This window comes from Crocuta crocuta, unplaced genomic scaffold (genome assembly GCF_008692635.1).
Source record: "Crocuta crocuta isolate KB4526 unplaced genomic scaffold, BGI_CrCroc_1.0 scaffold27, whole genome shotgun sequence".
Taxonomy (NCBI): Eukaryota; Metazoa; Chordata; class Mammalia; order Carnivora; family Hyaenidae; genus Crocuta; species Crocuta crocuta.
This window is the reverse complement of record NW_027532250.1, coordinates 5,789,721-5,802,059: the sequence shown is the minus strand read 5'-3', so window position 1 is coordinate 5,802,059 and position 12,339 is coordinate 5,789,721. Positions and strand designations below refer to the sequence as shown.

General features: G+C 48.7%; 1 long non-coding RNA gene across 1 annotated transcript; it reads left to right on the top strand.

Annotated features, from left to right (window-relative positions):
- Window positions 1-4,069: 4,069 nt before the first annotated feature.
- Window positions 4,070-9,516, top strand: LOC144243335 (uncharacterized). The gene is made up of 3 exons (XR_013338619.1): window positions 4,070-4,407; window positions 5,472-5,587; window positions 8,257-9,516. It is a non-coding gene; the product is annotated as an uncharacterized LOC144243335 (long non-coding RNA).
- Window positions 9,517-12,339: the final 2,823 nt, after the last annotated feature.

The window sequence follows — 12,339 nt, the reverse complement described above, 5'->3', positions numbered from 1 at the left end:
CTTTCGCTTAGGTCATGATCTCGGAGTTCGTGGGTTCGGGCCCCGCATCGGGCTCTGTGCTGACTGCCAGCTCAGAGCCTGGAGCCTGTTTGAGTCTGTGACTGCCTCTCTCTCTGACCCTCCCCTGCTCACGCTGTCTCTCTCTCTCTCTCTCTCCTAGAAATAAATAAAACATTTAAAAAAAAATTCTTTTGGTTTATTTATTTGTGGGGGGGATGATCTGGGGAGAGGCGGAGAGAGAGAGAGAATCCCAAGCAGGCTCCGCATCGTCAGCATAGAGCCTGATGCAGGGCTTAATCTCATGAACCGTGAGATTAAGACCTGAGCCAAAATCAAGAGCTGGAGGCTTAAACTGAGCCGTCCGGGTGGCCCCCATTTTTTATGTTTATGGATTTTTATTTTTAAGTAACCTCTACATCTACCATGGGGCTCGAACTCACAACCTCGAGGTCCGGGGTTGCCCGGTGCACTGACTGAGCCAGCCAGGTGCCCTGAAACTTTCTTAACCGTAAGTGCGACAAATGGCGATCACACACGAGTTAACCCTTTAGTTGACGATATGCCATGTTTCATCTACGAGGTCCCTTAACGGGTGTTTTTGTTATTGTTTAGTGAGAATGATATGAAATCGCCATGAGGTCTTATCGGCTTGGAGTGATTTATTTGAGGGAGTGGGGAGCCAGCCGTCCGGGGTGGCTGATAACGTATGAAAAGCTGCTTACTTTGCTGTCTGTTTTCTCAGGGTGGTGACGGTGACAAATATTAAGGTGCCGCATTCTCCCATTTTACTGACATTCCTGTGACGGATCTTTTTTTATCAGCTAGTCGAAAATATTCACAAAGAAAGAAAATTAAATAATAAGGCCTCAGTGTGTGCACAGTTCAAGGAGTGACTTTAAATTCAGATTGCTAACTTACCCCTCTGTGCCTTTAAAAAGATTTAATAAAAACCCCACACACCCATACTGTGCGTGCGTGCGCACACACTCACATCTCTAACGGAGTCCCACTGAGTCACGGAAAAAAACATGCTTTGGCTGTTTGGTTTGAATAAGTAACACAATTGCTATCTGTATATTTTAAAAATCCCCAATCTTATTGAATTAGGTAAGCGGGCTCTGATGAAGGCTCAGAAAACCATGGAGCCACTTGTGTGGCTAATTGCAGAAATCTAAAGAAAACACAAACTTGGGAATGTCACATGACATGATTTTAAGGCAAAACGCCGAAAGGGGCTGGGCCTCGGCCACTTGCTTCGTGTCTTTCCTGGTACCTACCAAGAGGATCCGTGCTGGACTGCATTTCACTGGGATGATTCCCCAGAAACTGAGCTAGAAGTACCCCCCGACTTCCAGCCCTGGAAGGCTTCTTAGTCAATGAATGAACCCTCCAGGCCACCTCCGTGCCCGGAGACTGGGCACCCCGGCGCCCGGCTCGACAATGATTCATTCGCCAACGTCAGGCTCATTTCTGCCTAGGGGACCACCTGCCCTCTGAGTTTTCAAGTTATTTGCCTCACACGTTTATACCCAGAGCGCTGTATCAAGGCTGCACTTGGCCGTCAGGATAACGGTGTCTTGGGCGTAGCTTTCTCTCATCTTATAGCGAACTAAAAATGAGCCAGCCTTTCAGGATTCAGAGATAGAAGCCTCCAGGCCTTTCTGAGGGCCGAGCTTGAGTTCTGATTTCTAGCAGCAGAAATAGAAGACAGTCGTCGGAACATCTGACTTGACGAAAGGTCAGCCCTCTGGCCTGACGTCTTCAGACAGACGGATGTAATAAGAGAGAAAGTAGATATTTACAAGCATAATGTGGTGCCTCGGGTGGCATTATCTGGGAGACGGCTGTATCTGGCAGAGCATATCATTTTTTTTTAAATAACGTGAGCCTCTGTGCACACTCAGAAACGTCCCTGTGGAGAGAAGATTTTCCTCTTTGCTGCTTTTAATGGGGACAGAGGATTTTGATGGCTCCAGCCACAGGGCTGCTGTGGGGTGAGGCCACACTGAGCTCAAATGCAGGCACCCAGGCTGTGTCAACACGACTAAAAATAGTTGAAAGTTGAGAGATCCAGTTAGTCAACACTTAGGGTTTGTGCAGGGAGGGGAATGCAATCAGTGACTCAGCTTGAATCGGTTTCTCTGTCTAATTAATTTATTATCATTTTGAAATCCTGCCGTGCCAGGCGGGGTTCTAAGTGTTTTACTTTTTTTTTTTAATGTTTATTTATTTTTGAGACAGAGAGAGACAGAGCATGAGCAGGGGAGGGTCAGAGAGAGAGGGAGACACAGAATCTGAAGCAGGTTCCAGGCTCCAAGCTGTCAGCACAGGGCCCGACACGGGGCTCGAACCCACAAACCGCGAGATCATGACCTGAGCGGAGTTGGAAACTTAATCAACTGAGCCACGCAGGCGCCCCTCTAAGTGTTTTACATGTTGCCTTGCTTAGGTCCCCCTGGTAACTTTTTTTGTCCCCATTTGAATGAGGAGCGGAGGAGGGCATGGAGAGGACTACAAACCTCTGACCCACAGATGGGTTTTGTCTGACCTGCAAGGAATGTGAAAGATCACTGAAATTCACATAAAATGTGAGCTCCAGGCTTCTCTTGAAATATGGAAAAGCTGGTGACTTTGCGCCTGCGTTTCTGCCTGGAGACCGCTGGCTGGAGCGCAGAGGAGAGTCACAGCCAGAGGACCGCCCAGCCCTGCTGGTGCGACACAGACACAGACCTGGGCCCTGGAGGTGGACGGGCTTGCCGGGCCCCTGGCGTTCCCACCTGGCCGGCTGCACGCGTTTCTGATCTGTGCCGGGGCCCTGAGGTCACCGGAATTGGCGACCCTCGTGTTTCAAGCTATTAGAGTTCACTGAAGGGGGCAGATCATTGATGGTGGTGGTGAGGAGGGGTGGGGACGTTGAGGACGAAACAGAACGTTTGCTGAATGAACGAACGGGTCCCTGGACTCGAGGGCTTACGCTGAGCTTCCTGGGTCTGGCAAGGGCAGAGTGACCATGGGTTTCCTCAGGGGACGATCCTGGGCGGCTCTGGAGTCTGGGGCCACACCCTGTCTTACTAGCTGCTGCCCAGTGGGCTCGGGGCTGAGCAAAGCAGCTGCCCCACTAGGTAGTCCACAAAATGTGCTGTAAAGTATCTGGCACGATGCCCGGCATGTAATGTATTCAACAAATGTGAGTTATAAAAAGTCCTTTAAAAATGCTCCTTTTCGTGCGCCTGGGGGGCTCAGTCGGTTGAGTGTCCGACTGTTGATTTCAGCTCAGGTCATGATCTCACAGTGCATGGGTTCAAGCCCCACATCGGGCTCTGCGCTGACAGCTCATGGAGACCGCTTGGGATTCTCTCTCTTCCTCTTTCTGCCCCTCCTCCACTCGCGTGCACGCGTGTATGTGCGTGTGTGCATGCACACGCGCGCATGCTTTCTCTCTCTCTCTCTCCATCTCTGTCTCTTGAAATAAACAACAACAAAAAAATCCGGTTTGTGAGATGGAGCCCTGCATCCGGCTCATTGCTGTCAGCACAGAGCCCAATTTGGAGCCTCTGTTCCTCTCTTTCTGCCCCTCCCCCACGCACTCTCTCTCTCTCTCTCTCTCTCAAAAAAAAACAAAAACAAAAACAAAAACAAAAAACCTAGCTCTTCTTTCTCGGCACCAGGATTCAACGGCACCCAGTACCGCCACGTCAAATGAGGGACCACTGGATTTGGGACTCAACCATCTGGCTTCCCTCACTTCCCTGAGCTGTATCTCTTCATCCTTAACACGGGAATGAGTCAAGGTAACTTAAAACCCACCGTGGGAGACCGTCCATGCACTTTTGTTTAATTTTTAATTACCAAGTCACAAATGGCCTTTGCCACAATGGGACTCCACACATAGACTATAAACAGGGCATAAGTCTCATTTCTTCTGACTTCTTGTGGTTAATCACGGGCTGAGATACCCATCAGGCCATACCTTCAAGCCTGATTACCTTCTGATTCCCAAGGACAATGGCCTCTTCTGACAATAGCTGCTATCTCTGAAGGGGAGGGTAAGACAAGAACACCTAATCCCGGAGGGCAGGGGCCCCGGTGAGGTGCTCGGTGAGTGTCCAAGGGACTGTCACAGAACGTGAGTCAAACCGGAGACCACAAAGATCCTGCTCCTTTTGTCCCTTCGACCCAGAGTCCATGGCTGAGCGGCCGTGGGACGCAGAGACAATGGATGTGAGTTACAGGGTTTATAGAGGAGCCTCGTTCAAATCCCAGCTCTGCCTCTTGCCACCTGCGTGCCTCTGGGAAGCTGCGTAACATCTCTGAGCCTTCATGTCCTTATCTGCGAACGGAGGACAGCAACACCTATCTTGTTTGACCTGATACATAGAGAGCTTTTAGCGCGGTGTTTGGTACACAGTAAGTGCTCAATACATGTTAGCTATTAGTATCAGGCGGCAGTCAACAGTCTCCATTTTCCTGTTTCTTGATGTTTGGTATGAACACCTGTGAACCTGCCGATGCCAGGTGTGTGTGTGTGTGTGTGTGTGTGTGTGTGTGTGTGTCCACATGTGTGTCCATGTGTCCTTGTGTGCAGGCGGATTAGCTACTGATTCAGTCTCTGCACCAGCATTGGGTCTATTTAGGTCTCTGGATCTTGGCTCAGCTTTGGTAAATGATATTCCCCTAAGAAGCTGCTAATTTCACTGAGTGTTCATGTTTTTCTAAATCATAAAACCTTTCATGGTATTAAACGTCAATTATTATTCTCTTCTCTAACTGTGGTTATGCTCTCTTTCTACCCCTAATATTTTTATTTATACTTTTTCATTTGCTTTCATCATGCCAGTTAGATATTTTTCTTAGGTTCTGAGTCTTCTTTTTTTTTTTTTAATGTTTTTACTGTTTTATTTATTTCTAGGAGAGAGAGAGAGAGAGACAGCGTGAGCAGGGGAGGGTCAGAGAGAGAGGGAGTCACAGACTGAAACGGGCTCCAGGCTCTGAGCTGGCAGTCAGCACAGAGCCCAACGCGGGGCTCGAACCCACGAACCGCGAGATCATGACCTGAGCGAAAGTCGGACGCTTAACCGACTAAGCCACCCAGGCGCCCCAGGTTCTGAGTCTTCTTAAAGGACCAGCTTTCGGCCTGGCTAATTCTTTCTCTCAAAATCTTTTGTTTTGGGGGCGCCTGGGTGGCTCAGTCAGTTGAGCGTGTGACTTCAGCTCGGGTCTGGATCTCGCAGTTCATGGGTTCAAGCCCCGCGCTGGGCTCTATGCTGACAGCTCAGAGCCTGAAGCCTGCTTGGGATTCTGTGTCTCCCTCTCTCTGCCTCTCTCCTGTTTGCATTCTGTCTCTCTCTCAAAAATAAACAAACATTAAAAAAATAACTCTTTCGTTTTCTATTTTGTTACTTTTAGACTTACCTTTATTACCACCTGCCTTCTGCTTACGGATTATTCTCCCTTTATTACTATGTTCATAGTTCACCTACTTGTAAGAAGTAAGACGTGGTGGAGCCAGCAGTTCTTACCTCACAGGATTGTGTGAAAAGTGGAGGAGATCTTGAGTGCTCCCTAATGTCAACTACGAGTATTCTCTGTAAGCCTCAGTTTTATTATCTCTAAAATGGGTCCCTTGGAGGATTAAATGAAATTGTGTGTGTGGAGTTCTTGGTTCATGCATGTCCCTTGTGATCAGTAGTATTCCCTGGGGTGTACAACATGCTTGTCACCAATTGTAACACTCACAGTTGTGCCTGGCTTCCTCTCCCAGGACTAGCTACAGACTTGGCAGGGCCTAGCACAAAACCAAAGTGTAAGGCATCTTGGTACAATCTTAAGGATTTCAAGATGGCAGGGCGCCTGGGTGGCTCAGTCCATTAGGCATCGGACTTTGGCTCAGGTCATGATCTCACAGTTTATGAGTTCGAGCCCCGCGTCAGGCTCTGCGTTGATGGCTCAGAGCCTGGAGCCTGCTTTGGATTCTGTGTCTCCCTCTCTCTCTGCCCCTCACCTACTCATGCTTTCTTTCTCTCCTTCAAAATTAAATAAACATTAAGAAAAAAAAAAAGAACTTCAAGACAGCAATAGCAGAGCACTAAACCAAGAGTAGTGCCCTTACGGGGACAGGCTGCACCTCCCTGAAGTTGATCCTGTCCTCTCCCAAGGTCACCCGGTCAGCTGGTGTTTGAGTCTTCGAGGGTATTTTTTTACAAAGGCTTCTTCCCCTGCCCCTTCACACGTGTGCATTCTCCAGTCTCCTAACTGATTCCAGGACCTTGGAACTGTGTTTGACCCCTGGGCTGCCCCTAATGCAATCGGAGGGACATTAGTCCAGGGTCCACTCCAAATCAGAGGCCAGGACAAAATGTTGGATAAATTATAGCTGGTTATGAAGAAGCCGCCTTCCACCGTGTTCTCATATTCCTTGTGTTTAGAGTCATAACTCAGCGAAGCCAGAAACATTTGCCACTGATAAACGTGCTTGGATAAGCACGGCTGACGGGTTAACAATAATAACTAGAGCTGCTTAAAAAAGCAACAGGCTTGGGGGCGCCTGGGTGGCTCTGTTGGTTAAGCGTCTTGACTCTTGGTTTTGGCTCAGGTCATGATCTCACGGTTCATGGGTTCGAGCCTCACGCAGAGCTCTGTGGTGACAGTGCAGAGCCTGCTTGCGGTCTCCCTCACAAAATAAATAAATAAACCTTTTTTTTTTTTTTTTTTAAAGAAAGCAACAGGCTTGAATTTGGAGGCCAAATGTCCTCCTAAATACGCAAAGATGTTTTAAAAAAAGAATGTGTGGTTTATATTTGTGCGGCTCAGAATGACATTTTTTTGAGAGCAAATTTTTTGAAAGTTTATTCATTTTGAGAGAGTGAGAGAGCACAAGCAGGGGAGGAGCAGAGAGGAAGAGGGAGAGGGGGGAGGGAGAGGGAGAGGAAGAGGGAGAGGGAGAGGNAAAAATGGATTACTTAGAGAAAGAGAGAGAGAAAGAGATTTGGGGAGAGGCAGAGAGAGAATCCCAAGCAGGCTCTACACTGCCAGCCTGGAGCCTGATGTAGGGGCTTGAACAAACAAACTGTGAGATTGTGACCTGAGCCAAAATCCAGAGTTGGACCCTCAACCAAAGGAGCCCCCCAGGCGCCCCCCCCCCCAATTATTTTAATGACTTTGCAAGACTAAGTCAGCCTGTGAGCGGAGCCGAGCCTATGTACAAGCAGACACGCAGCACTGAAATGCTAGTGCATTCTCTGCTGCCCACAGTGCCTGGGGCCACAGCCCCCCATCGGAGGGCTCTCCAGCGGGCGACCCTGAGCACTCACCTCGCCCGGTACCCCCCTGCGGTTCCCCCTGCCGGGGCGTCACAAGGACTGGGAGATCTCATCTAGTTCCCTGAACTACCCTGCGGCTAGTCAGCTGCCCAAGTTCACTCAGGCAGTGGGAGGCCGGGTTTCCAACCCACTTTCTGACCACAAAAGCCGTGTTCCCAGCTCCTATCTCACGCTGCTTACATGTGACTGCAAAAAGAGATAAAGAACCGGGAATGATCCCTGAGTGTGCCTGTGTTTAGTGTACAAATTGTACTAAGGCCTTTACACGGATCGGGAATGATCCCTGAGTGTGCCTGTGTTTAGTGTACAAATTGTACTAAGGCCTTTACACGGATCATTGCATCGACACCTCGTATTGGTTCTGTGAGGAAGCCAGGACTGTCATCATGTCCCTTAAGGAGACAGGGATCTAAGGCCTGGGGAGTTCAGGGCTCAGGCCCCACAGCGAGGGACCGATTTACAGAAAGGCCAGATACGCAGCTGCCATGGTCAGCTCGAGCGGCCATAACAAGGGACTGCAGGCTGGGTGGCTTAACGACACACATCGATTTCTCCCATTTATGAATGAATAATTTATTTATTATGATCTTGGCTGGGAATGCCAAGATCAAGGCCACAGACCTGGAGTCTGGTGAGAGCCCTTGTCTGAGCCACCCAGGCGCCCCTCTTAGATACTTTTTGAATAAACAATAAAACACACCAAGTTCAGCCCACTCTACCCTTCCTCAAGGCCCCCCTCCGCCCAAAAAATTACCGCTAGCATGAAATTTATGTTTCCTCCTGGTCCCGTGTTACAATAATTTTAATATTCTTTATGTGTCTACGTACATCTATTGCTAAATGTTATGTTACTTTAATTTATATAAATAGTTTCTTGTTCGACTTCTTTTGTTTTCAGGTATAACGCGCTGATACGAATGATTCTTTTTGTCTGCAGGGTCATATTCTCTCTCAGGAACAGATCACATTCTGTGTATCTTTTCATTGACTGGTGGATATTGAGGCTGTTTGCAGTATGATGCGAATCCAGCAGGGCCCTGAGCCTCCTTTTTGACCTCGTGACATTGTTAGCTTGTGTTCCCGGCCGTGTCTGTGGCTGTGGACAGTGTTGCCAGATGTCGATACGCGATTCTCCAAAGCATCACAGAGAAACTTATTCTTACTCTCCACCCCTCCCTTCCGTTTCAGAAGTAACATCTGTAATACATCCCAGCTCTTCACCCAGCCTGGGAGACCCGGGGCGAGCTGGCCGTCACCCGCCCCTGCCTCTGCTCTCTGCCTTGGCCACTCTGCTCTTGGAACGGCCAACCCCTCTCCAGCCCCTAGACCTTGTGCTGACTGGTCCTCACCCGCGCCGCCCTTCTGGGGCTATTCTTCCCCACCCCTGGGCTGGCCGGGACTACTGCCCTGTGCCGCGGCGGCCACCCGATTTCTAACTTTATTTTATTTAATTAATTTATTTAGTTTACTTTGAGAGAGAGAGCTCGAGCTCAAGTGCAAGTTGGGGAGGGGCAGAGTGAGAGGGAGAGAGAAAGAATCCCAGGCAAGGAGCCTGACGCGGGGCTCGAACTCATGAACTGTGAGACCATGACCTGGGCTGAACTTGAGAGTTGGACACTTAACTGGCTGAGCCCCCCAAGGCTCCCCTAACTTTAATTTAATTTAGATTAAAACCTCAAAACTCATACTTCACTCCATTATTAGAACACTTTTAAGGCTATCCGGTACAATTTAGTAACTTTTCAGCTAACTTTATGAAGCATAAGTTCAGATCAAACCTTTTTCATGAACATTTTGTGCCCAAATTGAGACGTGCGGTGGGTATAAGATACATGCCAGACTGAAAGTACGAGAAAAAAGATTATAAATCTCATTTGTTATTTTTTGAAAATCCTTTGTGACTACTGGAAAATTTAACATGACATGAAGTTAACTATAATCACATATTATTAAATAAGTATAACCATAAATAAAGGGAAATAAAAAGCTTTAAAAACTAAAGCTAAAGATGAAATAAAGATTATAATAATACAAATAAAGTAGGGGCGCCTGGCCGGCTCTGTCGTAGGAGCGTGCCACGCTTGATCATGGGGTCCGGAGTTCGAGCCCCACATTGGGTGTAGAGGTTACTTAACTAAACTTAAGATACAAATAAAACAAAACACATCCTTACAATAAAATATAAAATAGCTTTAAATGGTTTCCACCCATTTCTTTTTGCCTTTTGAAATCTGGCTACTAGAACACCTAACACTACGTGTGTGGCTTGCGTTTTACTTCGAAATGATGGCAACTGCCCGCATCTTCCTGAACCTGGCTCCTTCTTCTCCTTCTGGACTTCGCTATAGCCTCACCTTCTCAGTGGGGCGTCTCCTAAGCATATGTCCTCGAGTATCACCCTGTCCCCCTTATGCTGTCCTGTCTTGTCTTCATCGCCTGACTTTGGGGGTGTTTATTTCTGTGTTGTTTCCCCTGCACTGGGCTATAAACACACACCTTCTCAACAGACTGTGCTCCTCCGGGCTGCGCTGGCATCTGCCTCAGGGTCTACGCCCATGAGTACTTGTTAAGCCAACTCATCCTGCTCGTTTGAACACTCCCAAGGACTGACAACACACACTCCGGATTTGCACACACGCCAACCCACGGTTTGGCGGCGGTGTGGCTGAGATCGAACACCGCGTGCCTCGCATTTTCTACTTCACGCTCCAGGCACGGTCGGATCTAATGATTTTTCATCTGTCACCCGGCCTTCCGGGAAGGCGGAAACTTGGGATGGGACGCAGGGAAAGAAAGATCTAGGTTGGATTTACGCANCAAAAAAAAAAAACCCCAAAAAACCAAACCCCCCCCCATCAATCATTCCTTTCTTGATGACTATTTTAAATATTTAGCTGACATTGTCCTCATGTGGGGGTCAGCTGTTTTCTCTGCAAACACCCGTGAGCCCCGCGCTCACACACAACGCCGGGGTCCGTGGGGGCCCAGCTCAAGGCCTCCTTTTGTGTTGACCGTGTAAAGCCCCTGGGTTGATAGTTCACATTAACGGGGACGGAAATATACAACTTGCAAGTCGAGAAAGCAGTTTTTACTCATAAAATCCTTTGATAGTTTAGCCATCTGGTCAGAGTGAAGCGTCGCATAAAAGAGGCCCACGTAGGGTGAAAGGGCACCGTCTCTCGGGGTCAAGGGGGGCCTGGCGGGGTTTGCTCCGGTGGACGCGGCTAAAAGGACGCCTGACAAATTATTGCGCATTCCACAGCCTTTTGCGTCAGTATTTGATTACAGTGGGCAGGAATGTTGTTGATATTTTCAAACCCGAGTCAGGGAGGCGGGGAGGCCGGCCTGCTCCCGATCGCTCCTCGGCCGGGGGTGCTCCCTGCCCGCGGGGCCCCATCACCCGCCTTCGCCGGGCCCTGCTCATCCCGAAGCCTTGTGGCTTTGGCATTGGGGTGAAGGGGGATTTTCGTCCCCCTTGGGGAGAACAAAGGACCCCCCCGCGTTACCCTGAATGGCCAGGAAAGCCCCACTACGATGTTTCTCGCCGTTCGCTGCTCAGTAATAAAGCAGGAAAGGAAAGAGCAGTACTTGGAACTCTGTGCTCTTTCCGGCGTGAATGTCCACAGAACCAAACATATTTATGGCTTTATGTCTCAGGCGGGGGCGGGGGGTGTCAGAGACAGAAAGGAATTCGAGGTGATTAAGTGTCATCTTCTCCAGAGGCCCGGACAAAAGCAGAGGAAATCGCTGGATTTTACGGGGTCGTGGGCGGCATGGCTACAGTGAATGAAGTGAATGAAGAGCAGGTCTCTGCACGGCCCTAGGATTTCCAGAAAGTGCCAGCAAGGCCTTCGCTTCCCTGGAGATTAGGAAGAATGAAGACATTATCTGCGAGCACGTTTCTTGGGGAGGCGCCGAGGGCGACGGCCACTGTGTGCGATAAGGGTGGCTTCGTTCTGGTGAAAGACACGGGCACCCGGGACAGCCTGGCAGAGCTTTTTGCTGAAGACATTTTTGTTTTCCAGCTTTATTTGTAGTTTTTCCAGCTTCCGGGCCAGGGGGAGCGGAACAGGTGCAGGCAGATGCAGAGTCAGCCCCGGACGAGGCAAGTCCGTGAGGAGCGCCCCGAGTTCCTACAGACGGAGGATCGGCCATGGGATCCGAGTGGTGGGAACCCCCCTCCCCAGGTGTCCCCCAGAGGGACCAGAAAGTCCCTTGGGCCTTATAATATCTTTTATTGCGTCATAATACACATAATGTAAAGTTTACCATTTTAACTATTAAAAATTGTTTTTTAATATTTTACTTTTGAAAGACAGAGAGACCAAGCACGAGCAGGGGAGGGGCAGAGAGAGAGGGAGACACAGAATCCGAAGCAGGCTCCAGGCTCTGGGCTGTCAGCACAGAGCCTGACGCGGGGCTCGAACTCACCAACTGTAAGATCGTGATCTGAGCCAAAGTTGGACACTTAACCAACCAAGCCAGCCAGGCACCCCTGGTCATGTGCAATTTTAAGTTCTGCTGATAGTGAGAACCTCACATGTCACCCAGGCCTGGCCAGTTCACCACATGTCATATTAAAACATCAGGTGGAAAAAATTAAATAAATAAAATAAAACATCAGGTTGGTAGGCCTCAGAATTTTAAGGTACCGAAAGTTTATGAGGATGATTGTGACTTAGAACATTAATAAAAGTAAGAAAGAGAGAGAGAGTTAACAGCAGTGCATGCTAACTGTGGGTCAGGTATGGTACTCAATGCTCACAGGCTCCATCTCTTTAACCCACCAGAAGACTGAATCTGCAGAGTGGGAAGAGTGGTCCATTATCCCATTTTACAGATTAGGGTGTTAAGGTGCCTATAGAGGTAAAGGAACCGTTGAAGGTTATACAGTTAATTAGTGCCAGAACTGTTGGGTCTAAACTCTTACACACGAAGCTCGGTGCTGTGAAGAAAGTACAAGTTTAACACAAATCATACGATGATAAAGAAAATGACAAAAAAGAAAAAATAGGTACAG